This window comes from Triturus cristatus, chromosome 4_1 (genome assembly GCF_964204655.1).
Source record: "Triturus cristatus chromosome 4_1, aTriCri1.1, whole genome shotgun sequence".
NCBI lineage: Eukaryota > Metazoa > Chordata > Amphibia > Caudata > Salamandridae > Triturus > Triturus cristatus.
In genome coordinates this window covers 68,945,024-68,963,163 of record NC_140585.1, presented here as the reverse complement: position 1 = coordinate 68,963,163, position 18,140 = coordinate 68,945,024, and the positions used below count along the sequence as shown (strand labels likewise).

The window sequence follows — 18,140 nt, the reverse complement described above, 5'->3', positions numbered from 1 at the left end:
AGTCCAAACACAGAACAATCAATCAATCAAACATAGCATTTGTATAGCGCGCTACTCACCCGGAAGGGTCTCAAGGCGCTGGGGGAGAGGGGTCCGTTACTGCTCGAAGAGCCAGGTCTTGAGTTGCTTCCTGAAGGAGGGATGGCCCTGGGTCAGCCGAAGGTGGATGGGGAGGGAGTTCCAAGTCTTGGCTGACAGGTAGGAGAAGGATCTTCCTCCGGCGGTGGCTCTGCGGATGCGTGGAACGGCGGCGAGGGCGAGGCTGGACGATCGTAGCTGGCGGGTGGGCGTGTAGAAGGTCAGGCGGTTGTTGAGGTACTTGGGGCCCAGGTTGCGAAGAGCCTTGTGTGCGTGGGTGAGGTATCTGTGGCTAGATAGAGTCTCTACCAGAAAGAGCGTTACCGAAGGTAAGTAACTTGTTCTTCTGATGGAGACCACTAGCCGCAGATTCCTCACCTTTTGAAAAATATACCAAAGCGGCACCTATTTGGAGATGGGTCTGTGGATGGACTCAGACCAGTTCTGCAGTAAACCTGACTGTCCAGACAGTAGTGCTTTGTGAACATATGAAGGGACGCCCACATAGCCACCTGGCAGAGGACCAGGACAGGGACTCTGCATGCCAATGCAGTGTTAGCAGGTTTGGGCCTGGTAGAATAAGCATCCAGTCCTTGCAGTGGCTGTTTTTTCTCCAATGCGTTGCAGATCTTATTGCAGAGCACGATGCAGGGGGAGATGGTTCTCTTTTGCACAGCCTTGCCTTTTTTCACTCCAGAAAACCTCACAAAGATCTGATCGTTCATCCAGTGTTCTGTGGAACGGCTGTCTATGTAAAAGCTCAGTGCTCTCTTGGGGTCCAAGTATCACAACTTTAGGTAAGAAAGAATCACGTGTCCGCAAAACCAGTTTGTCTGAGGAGATTGGGGGGGGCACTGCAACTTGACACAGAGCTTGTAGCTCATTCGCACGCCCTGACGATGTTATGGCGATAAGGAACACTGTCTTGAGAGTGAGAACCTGCAAGCAGCAGCAGTGAAGCGGCGCAAACAGAATGCATATCAGAAACTCAAGGACCAAATTATGGTCCCACTGTGGCATGACAAAGGGAGAGTGAGGAAACAAATGTAAAACTCTCAAAAAACGCATAACAACTGGAGACTTAAACAATGAGGGCTGGTCTGGAAGCCACCAAAAAAACAAAAGATCCAAAACTGTGCCCAGAGCAAAGTTTTGCTGGCTATGGACAAAATAAATAATAAAATGTCAGATAACTTTGCCTGTTTATGGGGGGCAGTCTATCTGCCGAGTATCGCACCAAACCACAAAATCTTCCCCACGACAGGCATATACAGTTTTTGTCAGTGGACGTCTAGTTGCCAAGAAGATATCATCCACCTTTGTAAGAAGGTCGAAGGTGTTCAGGTGTCACTGTTTGATCTCCAAGCCAGAAGTTGGAGATTTGGAAGGCCTGGTACACAACCCCGCACTCCTGCTGCAATAGCAGATCCTCCCAGAGAGATAGCCAGAATGCCAGATCGGAGGGCAGATGCTCAACACCAGGAGTTCTGGATACTATACTCTCTGTGCCCAATGATGACCCACTGAGATGACTTGGGCTTGGTCGGTCTTGAGCTTCTTGAGAACTCGGGGCAGGAGTGGAATCGGCAAAAAGGCATACAGGAGTCCCGAGTTCTATTCAAGGCAGAATAAGTCTCTAAGCAAGAGATGCCTTGGAAACTTTAATGTGCAGAAGTGCTGAAATTGCGCTTTCTTGGCAGTGAGGGACAGATTGAGCCAAGGTTCTCCCCATTCATGGAAGAGACTTTGCATCACAAAAACTCATGATCTGATAGGTGCTGATGTCTGAGCGTGTCCGCCCTGATGTTCAATGATACTGAAAGGTGGTTCACCACCAGGAAAATTCCTTTGGTGGTCCAGTTTTACACCTGTCGGCCTTAGGGTGGTCTTCCGCAAGATATTTTTCATGTTCCCCTCCTTTTTTGCTGAATTAGTTTTTGTTGGCCTTAGGACCCTGCTAACCAGTGCTAAAGTGCTTGTGCTCACACCCTAAAACATAGTAAAACTGGCTTATACCTGATTGGCATATTAAATTTACTTATAAGTCCCTAGTAAAGTGGTATATCATCTACACAGGGTATATGGTATACCATTTGCTACTTGTAAATGCTACTAGTGAGCTTGCAGCGCTTATTGTGCCACCCACTTGAGTAGCCCTGGGAAACATGTCTCAGGTCTGCCATTGCAGGCTGTGAGCCGTTCTAAACTGCCAATTTGACTTGGCAAAATAAACCTTTTGTCAAGCCTAACACTCCATTTTTAGTACATACAAGTCATCCCTAGGGTAGTCCCTAAACATCCCAGCGAGCTCTCAAAAAATGCAGGAAAAGCAGGAGAAAGCAGTGAAAAAAGGGGGTAAAGCAAGGGGAAGGCACTCAAAAAACAGGGGGAAAAGCGAGGAGAAAGCAATGAAAACGAAGGAGAAGCAAGGAGAAGGTGCACAAAAAACAGGCGAAAACCAAGGAGAAGCCAGTAGCAAGAGTGATGCAGCAGCTTGGGAAGAGCTGGACCTGGGACCTGCGCAGTGCTATGTAGATTAATTTATTTATTGTTTTATAGAAACGAGTATCAAGAAACGAGCAGAAAACAAAGCTATGCCACTGTGCGGTGTGTGCAATGAGTGAGATTTATGGGCGGAATTTGCCCATTAGGAAGGTTTTAGCTTCCTTTTTGAATATTGTCAGACTTCTGATGTTAGGGGCGGCAGTGAGTTCCAGTCTCTTGGTGCGGCCCCAGAAAAGACTTGATTGTATGTTTTTTCCTTTCAGAAGCGGGGTGGTTGGAGCACAAAGTCTCTGACTGACCGGGAGTTTCTGGCTCCTCCAGAAACCACAATTCTCTGGGCAAGATATGCAGGGGAAATCGAGTGTAGCGCTTTGTGCGTGATACATGCTACTTTGAGTTGGATTCTGGCTTCAAGAGGAAGCCAGTTCAGCACCTTCAGGTGCAGTGAGATGTGGTCGAATTATTTTGAGCCTGTTAAGAGGCTGGAAGCGGCATAGAGGCAAGCTTTTAGGGGGGCCGTAGAGATCTTGGGTAGGCCAGAGAGGGTTGAGCATCCGTATTCAATTCTGGAGATAACTAATGCCTGAACTGCCATTCTTAGGTCCAAAGCATCAAGGAAAGGTTTTAGTTTTCTCAAGTAGCTCAGGTGAACCTTGGCAGTTTTGGCCATCGAGTGAATGAGGTCTCACATATTCAGGCTGCTGTCCAGGGTTATTCCGAGAAATGTGGCTGATTCCACAATGGTCGGTGTGCAGTTCAGTGCTGTGATCATCTTGGTCTATTCCAGTGTGTCAGTGGTACTTTTAGTGGGGGGGGGGGGGAGATTAGAAGGAACTCCGTTTTTTGAGCATTTATTTTGAGCTGGTTGCTGGTGAGCCATTGTAAAGTTAGTTTTAGGGCCTCATTCAAAGAGTTGATCTCCTCTAGGGATTTATACCATGCGTAGCTACCTGAAGGCTTTCCAGTGCTTAGAGACAACCAGCGAGCCTCCATAGAGAGGGAACTAGCTAGCCACATGCCTAGGCTCTTAATGAGAGAGGCAGAGGTGGGTGGGCTAGCCAGGTTCTTGGGCGAACCAATGCCTGTTTGTGGCATCGGTTTGTTTCCTAGCAGCATCAACTGTGTTTTGTCTCCTTTTAGCTTTAGTGAGCAGTTTGTCATCCAACTTAACTCTTTTCTCAAGGACGGGGTTAGTTGTTGTGAACCTAGTCTTAGAGACAGAAAGACCACCAACTGGGTGTCATCCGAATAAGAAACAATCAACACTCCAAATTCCCTCACTATGTCTGCCAAAAGGCACAGATAAATATTCAAAAGTGTGGGGCTCAATGCTGAACCCTGTGGAACCCCACAGTTTAACCTCCATTAAGTATGTCCTGGGAGGAGCGCTGGAAGACGGCAGGCAGGGCTCAGAGGGAAACAACAGGTGGGAAGGGTAATGATGGAAAAATAAGGAGAAAGCAGTGAAAACGAGGGAAAAGCAAGGAGAAGGCTCTCAAAAAAGAGGGAACAATTCACAATAGACAGTGCATGAAATACTTATATACAATCACATTTATGTACAACAACGTTGAACTTTATATATCAGTATTTCACGCACTGTCTATTGTAAATTGTCATAAGTATTTTTCATGTTTTGTATGTTAATTTGAAAAATGTGTGTCACTTCACTTCTTATGCAACTAAAATCTTTTTGGTAAATATAAACAATTGCAAAGAAAGGAATGGTTTAATAAAAATTCCATTTAAACAGAAAAGATAGTGGTCTGTTTGTTGCTCAAAAATAATAGGAGTGTATCGTCAAACGGAGCCAGGTTCTCCTTTTTGTATTCACTTTTAGAAAGTTGTCATTTTCTTGTCCTAACAATTTGGTGCCTGCAGCCTATTTTCTGGGTCACATGGCTAGGTGTAGTTGGTAGATGACCTTTGTGTATTATTCCCAGACAGCCACATATTATGGGTACTGGGTGGTGCCAGGATGGGCTATCCTGGAGGGATGGAAGGGGGGAGGGCTGTGCACAGCCCAACATGCACCTCAAAGGCACTGTTTCAGTCCATACACAAAGAACTTCACATTAGCATTTTGTGACTCCATACATCCTGGGGCCAGGGCAGTAGCAGGACATTCCAGACACTTATGTGGGGGGGATGGAGGGGGGGGGGAAACTTCGGATGTTTCTTCCACTTCAAAGATGGCACGAGGTATAAAAACAGGTCCCTCACACCCACTCTTCAGTTCAATTCTGCACCTGCGGATGACTCAGATTACTGTCCTGCTGCCTGTGCCCTGCTGTGTACTTCAGAGGACTGTCCTGCTGCTAGAAGCCTCCCCTGTGCCGTCGGAGGACTTCCCGACCTGCTTTTCTGCTTCAACCCAGGATTACAGAGTGACTCCAAGGGCTAGTTGGCTGGCATCCTGTTCCGAATCCCAGGGACAGAAAAGACTCCAGTCCTTACCATGTAAGTGGTGCCACTCCAGTCCTACTTTGAAGTGGTGCTAAGGATGACCAAAATCCTAACCCTGGGAATTAAAAGAATTTCTGCCAGAAAGTACCCTGAGAACCCAGACGAGACCAGGACCTAACTTCTCGCCAATCTGTCCAAGATGCATCGGCCTTATTAGTGGTTGCTCTCTCTGCAACAGAAAATCCTGTTCAGTGCCTTCTCTGCAGAAGGGTATACAGCTTCCTGAAGCCCTTGCCAGACAAAGCCTGCAGCCTTGTCCTGCTGGAGTTTTTCAACTTCCAAAAAAAGAGACTAAGGGCCATATGTAGGTAATTTATATTTACAGATTCTTAAATACCGAATTTTACCGATTCGGTATTTATGAATCGGTAAATATAATGTAGGTAAAAAATCGGTAAATGTTACCGATTCGGTAATATTCGGTATTACTGATTCGGTATTTACCGAATCGGTAATAAGGAATACCTTCCCATTCATTCCTATGGGCCTGGAGGCCCATAGGAATGAATGGGAAGCCATTCACTATTACCGATTCGGTAAATACCGAATCGGAAATAGGGGGAGCATATTCAAGGGTGGCAGGGTGTCACATTGACACCCTGTTGCATCCCTGAATCGTGCATGTGTGCACATGTGGCGCACATACATGCCCTAAGGACATGTATGTCTGCCACATGGCATATCTAGAAGAGCACAAAAGTGCATTTTAACAGGTATTCAGTATTTACCACCAACCTGTAGTTGGTGGTAAATAGAATCCTTGAAACAAAAAAGCACTCACTTGAGTGCTCCCTACATAGGATTTGAGGATTCGGTAATTTACCGAATCGTTATTTTACCGATATCTTAAAATACCGATTCGGTAAATTACCGAATCCTTAAAACCTGCCTCCTACATTGGAAAGGGATAATACCGGTCGGTAACGGGAAAATTACCGATTTTCGGCCGTTACCGACCGGTATTTAGCTACCTACATATGGCCCTAAGAGCCTGAATTAGATCTTGGCGGACGGGTTACTCCATCAAAACGGTGACAGATATCCCGCGAGCCGAAATATAAATCCCATTATATTTTATGGGATTTATATTCCGGCGGGCGTGGTATCTCACACCGTTTTGATGGAGTATTCGGTCTGCAAGATCTAGATCAGTCCCTAAGTCTGAATGTAGAAATCTTCACCGCTGTTTCACCCATTTCCCGCCCCCCCCACATTCCAAGACGACGCCTTCTCCTTGGACACCGCCAGCTTCCTTGCCCCACTGAACTTTACCATTTATTTTCTCAGAAATATCTTCCAAGTCTGAAGGTAAGCGAAAACCAGGCCCAATCCACTTTGTGTATCCGAAACACGTTTGGCCATAACTTTAGACTTTGCCTCATTCGCGTGCAATTAGATGTCCGCTGTTGGTGCCTTGATCTTTTTGGCACTATTTTTCACTCCAAACTTCAAAAATTCATAACTTTGGCTGTACGATTTTTGTTGTTTTGGTGTCAAATAATGTGTTCAATTATACTGTTTTTCTAAATTGGAGTAGGATCTCTTCTTGTGTGTGTTTTGCATTTATTGCTTTTTGAGTGCTGTAAAACACTTTACACAGTGTCTCTAAGTTAAGCCTGATTGCATTTGTGCCAAGTTACCAGAAGGTTAAGAACACCCTCGCAAGGATTGCGGCTGTTGCTTTCAGAGGGGCTCACACCCACACCCACCCCCGCCACCTCAACCAACAACTCAATTTCTCACATCAAGCCATTTCCAGAGGTGTAGGACCTCCTGGCACAGTTCCGGAGGTGTAGGACCTCCTGGCACAGGGTCCGTCATGACCCCCCTGCTGTGCTTGTTGCTGTATCAAATGGTGGCTGTGTTCATGAGCACCCGTACCAGCCTTCCCTTGGTGGATACAAGGAAAGCTTTCAACAGCAAGTGGATAGCCCTCAGGTCCAGACAGCAGATATGAAGCTGGGACTCTGCGGGAGACCAGAGGCTTCTGATCTTTACCTTTCCCAGATGGTCAACCAAACCCAGAAGTGATGCACTGGTCACCACTGGCAGCTGTAGGAGGGGAAGGGAAAGGGGTCTGCCTCTGACCCTTTCACTGTCCTGTAACCACCTCTACAGATTTGAAGCATGTCTACTCTGAATTCTTAACATGGTCTGACAGGTCCCCTTGATGACGGGCCCAGTGATTCAGATGCCACTGAAGGCTTGCATATAACACCTGGCGTACCTGACCAGAAGGATGCAGGAGGCATCCGTCTTCGAAGCCTTAGAGTTGACCTCACTGAATACCAGGACTGAGACTGAAAGATAAGGATCATAGCCTGAATGTCCTGGAATCTCTTTACCAGGGGAGACCAAACAATGTCCAGAATGGCTTTGATGAAAGAGAGCATCTAAGAAGTAATCAGGTGTAACTTTGGCACATTGATAGTGAACCCCAAAGATGACAGGAGGCTCTCGGATGTAAGTAGTAGACGACTGTCTGGGGCAAGCCCGCGCTTCAACAGCCAATCGTCGAGGTAGGGGAAGACAGGCACCCCTGACCTCTCAAGATGTGTTGCCACCACTGCCATCATTTTTGTGAACACCTGAGGGGTGCTGGTGAGACCTAAGGGAAGCACAGCAAACTAAAACTTCTCCTGTCTTATCACGAACTGCAGGATAGCCCCTTTTTGCCAAAAGGGCTAACACTTTCTGCCACAAAATGGAAAGATTAATCAGTTGCTGGGTGAACGGAGGGAGGTGCGGCAGGGCAGAAAGAAAAGGTAGGGCATAAAGGTAGGGCATACCCTTTCTGCACAATTTGCAGGACCCACCTGTCAGATGTTATGGTTTGTCATCCTGGCAAGAATCACCAGATTCTGCCTCTTACTGGGTGGCTGTGCTTCTCTAAATGCCCTCTAAAGGAACTTGCCAAGTGGGGCTGCATGAAAGGCAATGGACTGGGTGGCCCGTTCGTGTGTGCACGGTGGTCACCACTGCCATGACCACAAAACATTCGTGCTCTGTGCTGGTGTTGGATTGGATTGGTGGAGGAAATGTGGTACCTCTGCTGAAGCTATGAAAGGAACGGTAGGCCTGATTTGGCTCGCAAGGTGGGGCAGATAAGCCCAGGGAGAATGCTGTGAACATGCTCTCCTTGAACCACTCAAGAGTGAAATCTGCCTTGTCCCCATACAGGCAAGGACCGTCAAACAGCATGTCCCATGAGAGACAACTATACATCACCTCAAAAAATGGTGGACAGCAGCCAAGCATGCCAGCGATTGTCCACACTGGTACCAATGGAACCAGTGGTGTTCGAGCCACAACAAATTGTGAACTTGGCTGGGTACTGACTGTTCTATATAGCCTGAATTAGGACCAGCTGGAGACGGTTGGGGACACTTGGGAGGACTTGAGCCACCAAGTCCAAATGGGTGTGAGAATAGTGCTCCAGCATGCAGCTGCCATTCACAGACTGCAGTACAAAGCTGGTGGATGCAAAAGTCCTCTTCCTGAATGTCTCCACCCATTTAGGCTCCCGATCGGGGGCTGTCATCAGGAATGTGCTAGGACTAGTCTTGCTTGCAAATGCCTACACCACCAAGCTTTCAGGTGAGGGCTGCTGAGATAGATATGCATGGTTGCCTGGGGCAGTGCAGTGGCATTGTTCAACTTCACGGTTGAATGTGGAGCAGAGCAAGGTTCGACCCATGCCCCCAACAAAGTTTCCGTAATGGCCTTGTTAAATGGTAAGAGGTGCTCAGTGAATGTCTGCTCTGACTGAAGAACCTCTGTGAATACGTTGGTCTTGACCTCCAAGGTGGGGAGCTGGAGGTCAAGGACTTTGCCTGCCCTAAACATAACCATGGGGTAGGAAGCACTCTCCTCAGAGGCAGGGCCAGAGGGTGAGAGGGGACAGTATCGAGTATTGGGGGAGGTATCGAGGCACCAAACTTCCTTCAGGTCATCATGCCAATTCTCCTTGTAATAAGTTTATCAAACTCATCACCCATCACTCACGTTGTGAATCAGTTTCTGAAACCGTGCCGAACAAGGAATGCAGGGTATGCTTTTGTGGTTGCGGAGGCAGATCAAGTGGGAGAAATGGAGCTTCAACGGTGGCCATGCGTGACTTCGATCATTGTCGAACCAGCACGCCTCGCCATCAGAAGGACAATAGGGGCCTCATCTTCTGACGTTGATGGAGTCAACATTGGAGTCGATGCACCGGGAACCGGCATGGACTGTGATTCAAGAGTGGATCCAAAGGTGGCCTCATTATGGGCTTGGAGGGTCAAGCTGAAATTGAGGGCAAACTCGCTGACTGTAACCCAGTTGGTGAACCTCTCAGCTCCAAGGCGCCTGCACCAGCAAAGATCCAAAGAGTCAGAGCACAGTCGCATGGAACTCTTCGATTTGCTTCCGGTGCTTGGCGATGTAGAGTTTCGCCTTGCGGTCTCGAATGCCCTTCTGGTTCAAAATGCGCAGTCACTAAAGGCCTTGGAGTCATAACTTGACCTAAGAAAAAATATGGGAAGGTTTGGTTTGCTTGCAACAGTCTTTACAGGGCTTAAAACCTGTCATTTTTGGGAGGTGACATTTCCCTTACACACTGTAAAACTAACTCATTTTTTGAGTATGGTAAGGGACTCAAAGAGATGAGAGGTAGCTCCAAATCCACGTCTGGTGACTCGGAAATAAAGGAACTGACAACAGCACACAGCAGTGGTGCCTATATAAGCTCTGCATGTCATGTCCAGAGGAAAACATCGTTAGTGCTGAGCCACACAGCACTGCCTACTGGCACCCAGAGGTACTGCTGAAATGCTTCCAGACCCAGTCTGACACCTAGGGAACATTAAAAAGGTGAGTAATCTGGGGCTAGACGTCTCTATCAGAAATTGTGTTTATTCAGCTGGCAGCTGAGTGAATGGACACCTCCCTCATGAATTACCCAGATATTTTGCTTACCTGCCTCCTGCCCAAGCAACTGGATACCCTCTCAGGTGATTAGTATGCTATACAAATCAATAAAACACAACATAACAAAACTTTATGCATGGTTACTGCTTGTCCATTGAAGTTGTTTACTAAGAAGTGGAAGTCACAATGAATTTGTGTACTACCAAACAAAATGGGTAGGAGAGCTTTAACGGACCCTTTCAAGGGCTCACAATACGTGCATTGTGATTTACAAGGGAAGTTGTGAATTACAATGCACTGGTGAGTATATGCATTGCTAATAGGTACTTTGCATTCACAAAATCTTTATAAAAGCAAAATACTTCGGTTGATCTGCCCTGCAATTGCACAGGCTCTTTACTGCAAGCCGAGAAAGCAGCAGAAAACACATATCACCACAGCCTGCACTGGTGAGATACCGTCACACAGCAGAAGAGTAATGGAGTTCAACATAGGACTAAATCTTCAAGTCAAGACACTGAAATGTATGTTATAGCAAAGAGGTGTAGGAAAGGGTGATGGTATTCCTAATGTATAGTACATGGGATGTGCTCCCAGAGCCTAAGCACATCAACTCATGTTTTCTCTATCATATGAAACACATTATGCGTGTTGATAGACATTTAGCCTCATCTGTAATGTACCTTGCTGTCAGGAGAGAAGACGTGGAGTGTCAGCGGTCTCTCGCGCTCATTGATGAAGGCGATGGCTTCATCAGGGCCCTCGATGGTCATGATTGGCAGGATGGGGCCAAAGATCTCCTCCTGCATCACCGGGTCGGACTCCTTCACGTCCACCAATATGGTAGGGGCTGAGCGGGACAGGAAGTGAGAAATACATACATGGTTAGAATCGTGGAAACAAGAGAGAGGCTCTATAGAAGGTAACATTATTACAACTGCTAGATTATTTAATGGTGTTTAGTCGGGGGCTGGATACCCTATCGGGTGATTAGTTGTGCTTTATAAATCCTGAATGATTGAAGGATTGCCTGGGATGCAAGTGAGCTGTTGTCTCTACCTCGGTGGTGATTCCAGCCAGGCTACGCTGAGGCTCGCGACACAACTCCATTCCTCCAGCAAACACTGGGATCCAGCCTGCCCCGGTCACTCAAGTCCCCAAGTCAGACCTCTCTTCGCAGGATCCTTGACATGAAGGTCTAGAGATCAGTTTCATCCAAGGCTTGGTTTCATCATCATAGAGTACTCAGTGGATTAAATACGCTTCTGAGAACTTGTGACCAGGAATAGTTCCACCGCTCTCTTATATCAGCAGATTGTGACTACAGAAACACCTAATGGGAAGGGACAATCCAAATCTGCGGCGTACATTTTTCTCCAGAAAATACCGGTTACTTAGTTCCCTGAAGAGTTCTTAGTTCATGAGCAATTTATGAAATTGTGCACATTTTCACAGATTTTTAATGTTTGGAAATTTCCTGCAAATTCTTTTTAATGTCTCCCACTGTAACAATAATAGACAATATAAAAGTTATTTATTAACAAATATATTAAATAATATTGTAAACATAAATGATAGGAAACAAATCCAAATAAAAAATCCCTAATAATGATCAGGAGATGCAGGAAATGCTCAGTGCTCAAGCAATTTAATAGAAGTGTATAAATCACAGTCTTCTGCATCTCCATGTATATACACAGTCTGTAAATGCACAATTAATGGAGTTTAAATGGGTCCTTATTGTCTGTCAACAGGGATTTGATCCCATACTAATGCGAGATTATCTTCAGGAGTTTAGTAGGCATTGGCCTAAGACGTTGAGTAGTGACATGGTAAAGAAGCATTGGTTATGCATCGGTTTCGCCTATGTAGTGAATAAAGATCTGTTTTCATCAATCATCGAAGAAAGAGATTCCTGACAGATAATACGGGAGCGGAGAGGATGTGGCGCAGCGGGCAGAGCTACTGACTCGGGAGTGGGGGATCTCGGTTCGAGTCTCAGCAGCGCTGTGCAACATCCTCTGATTCTATGAAAATCACTTAATCTCTTTGGGTGATAAATTGTTATATACATATGCTGCAATGGTAAAAGTCAAAACTTTATGAAAATATAGTTCCAGTAAGGCGGACTGTAACAGTATATAACGGCGGTAGGAAACTGATTAGAGTAGCAAATGAGGAACAAGCATTGGTAAATGCAGAATAGTGCTACAGCTAATAGAAATGGAGGAAAGGTAAATGGCACTCACAGGAACCAGTGAGAAGCCAGGACAGAGAGAGGAGGCCCTTTTAAGTTTACATTAAAAACCATAGATTTCTCAAGCACAGTGCAAGCGCTGTGCAGGCGAAACCTAATAAAAATGAATGCAGTTGCATCAGATAATTCAACAGACAGGAGACTGGGATTGGACCGTGCTGTATGTGTCTGGCAGCAGGGCAAATGAATCATTAGGCTGCGTGCTGCAGTCCTGCCCTTTTCATCTTAAAAGAAGAGTGTCGGCCGTAGCGAAAAGCGCCCAGTAGCGCAATGTATACAGCCACTGCTTGCTGCTTGTTCTTGTTTCATAGAAATGCCACTTTTCCTACATCCTGGACCTGGCGATAATCCAGTAACAAATGGCGGCAACGCCACTTTGTGCTATTTCCTCTCCAACTTTTATGTTGTTTCAGGATTGCGGGTCACTTATGACAAATCTATCCCTTTCGACATACCCTGCCACAGCACGCAATCCTATTAGGGGACCAAACCCTTCCGTGGGCGCCAGACATCTTTCGATACTTAGGGGCAGATTTACAAGCCCCTTGCGTCACTTTTGCACAGTTGTTGCATCACTTTTGTGACGCAGCGGCAGTGTAAAAGTTGTGGCCCATTTACAACGTGACGCATCTAGGGAGATGTGTCACGTTGTGAAGCCCTGCACCACATTAAGCCTGCGTCAGGTTTAATGTATGCAGGTTGGGCATTCCGTCGCAGGAAGCCCTGTAAAAGTGACGCAGTGAAATCTACAAGATTTCACCGAGTCACTTTTACGTCCATACTGTGTCAAAACCCTGCACCTATTTGAAGCAGGCGTAAGGAGTGACGCAGCATGTTAGGCATAGGGCGCCCCTGAGCATTGCTGGAGTTGCGTCGTGCCTGTGACACGACTCCAGCAATGCATGACTTTTCCGTCAGAATTTCTGACGCATCAGTCAATCCTTGTGCCATGGTGTGCCGTATTGTAAATACGGCGCATCCATGGTGACGCAAGGGTTTTGCATGTTGGCGCAGGGAAAGTGACGCATCTGTAGAGATGCTTCACTTTCTTGTAAATCTGCCCCTTAGGGATTAACAGGTACCATACATAAGATGACCTACACAAGGGCAACCTAGACTGAACTATCCGAGCATTGCGATCACAAGTAGCGTTTTGGAAGCCTTACCTCGGACTATCCCGCAACGGATTGCTATTGCCAAAATGATTATGTTGCCACCTTTTATATCATTTTGTAAATCTGCCCCTATCCACACTCCTATCGTATTTTTGACAGCTTGATTCCCTCTTGGTGGAATTGATATGAGCAAATTTTACATCTAGAGTGAGCTTGATTAAGGGCCCAATTTATATCTTGGCAGTATGTATACTTTGTCACAATGGCGACGGAGTATGCATACCGGCAAGACAGTGGTCCGCCCACCAAATTTAAAAGCAGGAGGATCTTAGGTTCAAACATGGCAGAGAATACTCCGTCACCATCGAGATTAAACCCCTTTGATGGCCCTGCGGACCAAGGGCTGTCGGAGACAGACCTCTAATTCTGCCCATCTATTTTACATGGACAGAATTAGAGGTCAGTTTTCCGCCAGGAAAACCCTGGTGGTAAAAGACAGTGAAAACTGCTAGATGCTCCCCTTGCCATGGGAGAGGACTCCTATGGCAAGGGAAGAATTTTCTTTTCAAACAGAAAATTCAGCTTAAGGATCTTCTTTTTCAAAATAAAAAAGAAAACAGTTTGGTGCAGGGCTCTGTCATGTTGACGGAGCCCTGCACCAAACTAATTGTCTTTTTTGTTATGCATTGTTATTAAAAACCATAGTATAATAGCTCATTTAAAAAACCCGCTACAGCAACATTCAATAAAAAGTACCATAATTTTTTTTTCATTCAGAGCGTTACAATAATACCATAATAGCAGTTATCTGTGATCACATTTAAAAGGAAAATTCCAATAAAATATCAGAAGGTTAAAAATGAAAGAATCTCACAGATTTCCAGTTTCTTTGCCACAAGTTTTAAAAATTGAGTAAAATTACAGTTCAAAGAGACATGCATTGCCTTGAGGCATGCGATCACAGCTTGCCTGCACGAGCGAATGCCTATCTGCTTAAAGAGTATGATTAGCAGCCCCCTCCTCTGGTTCAGCAGACCAGGGCTAGGACAAGTAAGCCCAGCTGGAGTTTGCGGAGTTTTACTCAGTAGAACTCTGTGAAGTGGCAGAAAAACTCTGCCGCACTCTGTGGAATTCCACCAGTGGCGGAGTCTGTTAAGTCAAGCTGCTCGCCCTGATTTTTAGTGCCAAAAGTTTGTCTTGCACTGTAAAATCAGCGCAAATGGCACTATGCGTCGCGCCAGAGGGCACTGCTGCTTTCTGCTGCTTGAGGAGGCAGTCTACTTGAGCGGCAGCTTCCTCAACGCGAATGGCAGGTTTTTCAATACGAGCGGTCGCGACCTGCTGTGACTGCCCGCAATGAGAAATCTCACTAGGAGGAGGTCTATCACGTTATTTTGGGCCGCAAGCGCTCGCCAACTTACCGTTGGCAAGCTGCTCGAGAAAACTCCGCACAGAGCATGAAGTGGGCAATACTACACGAACTCCGCCGGCGGAGCGGAATTCTTAGCTCACCCCAAATAGCAAATCATGAGGATAATGTGTTCCTCCTCAGTTTTACACAATCTTCAATGAACGTTTTTATTGTTCCAGAGCCAAGGCACAGCTTGAGAAAGACCAGGGAGGAGGCCAAGGCGGCGCCTATTAAAGGGCTCTTTTAGCTGCCCTGACCACCCAGCCTCTAGATAGGGCTGGATTTAAGAATTTTATATTTATTTAAAATCATCCAGAAGTGGGCTCTGATTGAGAGGGCCTCTGTCTTTTAACACAGAGATTTGTTTCCTCACTCCATTAATTGCTTTTTAAAATGGTTCTGGAGGCAAGGGCCTCTCCCATAGAGATCGAAAAGCCATTTCGTCAATCGACAAGTCTAGATTCTGCCGGGAAGGCGCATTTGTATTTGTTTGAACTTCTTGCCAGAGAACTTGGCATAGTTGGTTCGCAGTCAATGACTTTATTCTTTTCCATACTTTAATGTGGGCTCCTTTCCTTGCAGTTGTTTGGTTTAGTAGACTGAACTCAAACCTTATCTGGGTCGGTAAAGCATTGTGGGGGAGACGGAAGAGCAATCTGAATATTTTTGTCAAGATTGTATTTGATATTGTCGCGTCTCTACCTCGTACTGCCTCACTTCCATAGGAGATGCTCAGTGGTAATTTTGCTGCTATTATAGCTAGCAGTAGTAAGCAGTTTTGGCTGTCGAACGATCTCTGTAACGTGCGAAATGCGAGGAGTAGATTGTTGCCCTTCCTCTGCAGGTCTAGCCTATGCTGGATGGAGGAGCCCTTATCGTCAAATAGTATTCCAAGGTGTCTATACGTTTTAACCAGTTGTTGAACTTGTAGATACCATTCGTGCGTTTTCCATATTCTATTGCTCACGTCCATAGCCTTGGTTTTCTTCTTGTTTATTAACATCCCATTAGTTGTTGAGTAGTGGGATAACTTATTGATGAGACATTACAAGCCAATATTTATTTGGTTTAGGAGTATCACATCATCTGCATGCAGAAGCTTTGAGATGTGCATGTCCCCTAGTCCAGGGGTGTGTGCATTTACTTCATCCAGGGCTGCGGTCAGGTTGGCCAGGTACGGCACAAGTACACATCTTTGTTTTAAGCCCTTGTAGGTTTCAATTTTCTTGGATAGAAAGGAGCCCTCCATCTCTAATCCTCACTCTTGCCCAGGTACCCGATTACAACATCTGTATTGCTTCTAAGTGGCGAGCAGGAATACCCCACTGGGACAGTTTATGCCAAAGGAGGTTGCGCGGAATTCAGTTGAATGCTGACTTGAAATCCCCAAAGCAGAGATACGTTGGTTGCTTTATAAACTTTTGTTTGTCCATAATTACTGAAAGTGATAAAATGTTGGTTGCCATGCCAGCCCCTTGTACAAACCAGGATTGGTTAGAAAGGATAATATATTTTTCTTCCGCCCAGAGCAATACTTCTGTTAAAGGAAGACCTGAAAAGTGATTTTCCTTCGGTGTCTAATAGCGTGAGGAGACAGTAGTTTTCTGTTCCATGGTGATCACCTACTTTGAACATTGGGGTAGTAGTGGAGCCTTTCCATGAGTCTGGAAAGCACTTTTAAACACTACCGAAAGGCTGGCCACCCAAAAGGCGGGCTTTGTCTTGTACAATGCTTGTGGGATTCTGGACCTGGTGTCCTGTCTTGTCTACTCTTTCAGATCAATATACATATTTGCTCTTCAAAAAAGTTACGCGTAAGGTCATCAAGTTTGTGGGGTGTATTGTTGGGGTTTTGCTTCCCGTCTCTTGCTTGGAAAGTGCTGTGGCCTCTAGGGGTTGGGTAAAGTGTTTAGTTAGGAAGTCAACCCAGCTGCACCAAATTGTAAAAAGCATTGGCAGCAACCACAGTGACAGCGGTTCCTGCCAATGCTTTAGAAATTGTGGAAATATGGATTTTTCTGGTCAGTTATGTCCCCTATCTTGGACCCCAACGGTTTCATGTATAAATCACAAGTACATGTATGTTCCCTCCAGTTCCAGTTATGAAGACGCAAACACATGTGTGTCCACCGCCAACATGTCCTCTTTCAGATCCGCCATGAATGGGCTGGATACTCCATTCCTAAGTATGAAAGGCCACCGCCTTTATATGGTTCACTTATGCCATTTTACAGTCCAGGCAAGTAGGCCCTGATTCTGCCATCAAGCTTTTCCTGCCTTCTGCCTCTGAAAGCTCCAGTTTGAGCTCGCATCTGTATCCATGAACTTTGTCCTCATTCTCTGCGCAGCTAACGGTGCCTGACATCAGCCTGTTGCCTGCCAAAAACTGTATTTCACCTTGTGATTATCTGCTCCGCTCCCTACCCAATGCATTCCTGTCTAGTAGTTTAAGTAAACATTCGTCCAGCTACCGAGCAAAGGGCTCGGCTTCTCTGTCTTTATGTAAGTAATTCATAGCCCTGTTACTATGAAAGATTTCTGCCCTCGCATCTAGTGTAGACACTTAGACGCTTGTACACGCACTAACGGACAGTATAGTCAGTATAGAATAAGATTCTACTCTAAGAGACCTCTCTTTTGGATAACATAGTTCTCTAAACATAAGATGTTAGATATGATTTGGGATTAGGTTGACTTGACCCTCCAGACTTCTGTCGCCACATGTAGAGCTAAATGTCAAGTCCCCTTCACCCCCTAGTTGCACGTCAATCACGTCATGCTGCTGCGCGCGCATTTCTGCCAAGTATTTCTGCTGACATTGCGAAATTCTTTCATGGAACCACCCATTTATGATGTCATATCCAATGACGTTCTTTAAGCTACGCCCAGTTACACCTACTTTAGTGACGCATGTATGTTTTATCTTTACTATCAATTGTTACGCCTCCTGCATTTGTTTCACTGTAATGCCTATTGTATAAAAATGATTGTCTGTCAATAAAGTTGGGTCTTCACTTCCTGAACCTTCGTGGTGATGGAATCTGGAGCTCATCGATTTAAATTGATTATGGAATAAAGCCCGTTCCGAACCTCTAATACCACGGATTCTGCCTCTTATTTTACTGAGCTATTGTTATAGATTTTCCGCATCAAATTAAGTCCCGGTAATTAAATTATTTACCACATAAATGGCGCCCGAACAGGGACACTTTCTCATCTCACGCGCCGGCGGTGCGTTGCAGGCCCGGTCTCCTGTCGCAGCTGGACGGACAACAACGCGTACCCACAGGATTTCCTGTATCTCCCTCCTGCCGAGCGGGGGTAACTGAGGCTGCGATCAACACCCAGACGAGGCGGTGAGAAGTGCGAAGTATCTCGACCAGAGCCTAGCTGAGAGAGC

At 45.9% G+C, this 18,140-nt stretch overlaps 1 pseudogene across 1 annotated transcript in view; it reads right to left on the bottom strand.

Annotated features, from left to right (window-relative positions):
* The window catches only part of LOC146839544 (aldehyde dehydrogenase family 3 member B1-like), a 386,047-nt pseudogene that overhangs the window by 52,965 nt on the left and 314,942 nt on the right, over positions 1-18,140 (bottom strand). The window contains exon 8 of the transcript XR_014981105.1: positions 10,641-10,807. The product of XR_014981105.1 is annotated as an aldehyde dehydrogenase family 3 member B1-like (transcript). The remainder of the gene's footprint in view (positions 1-10,640; positions 10,808-18,140) is intronic.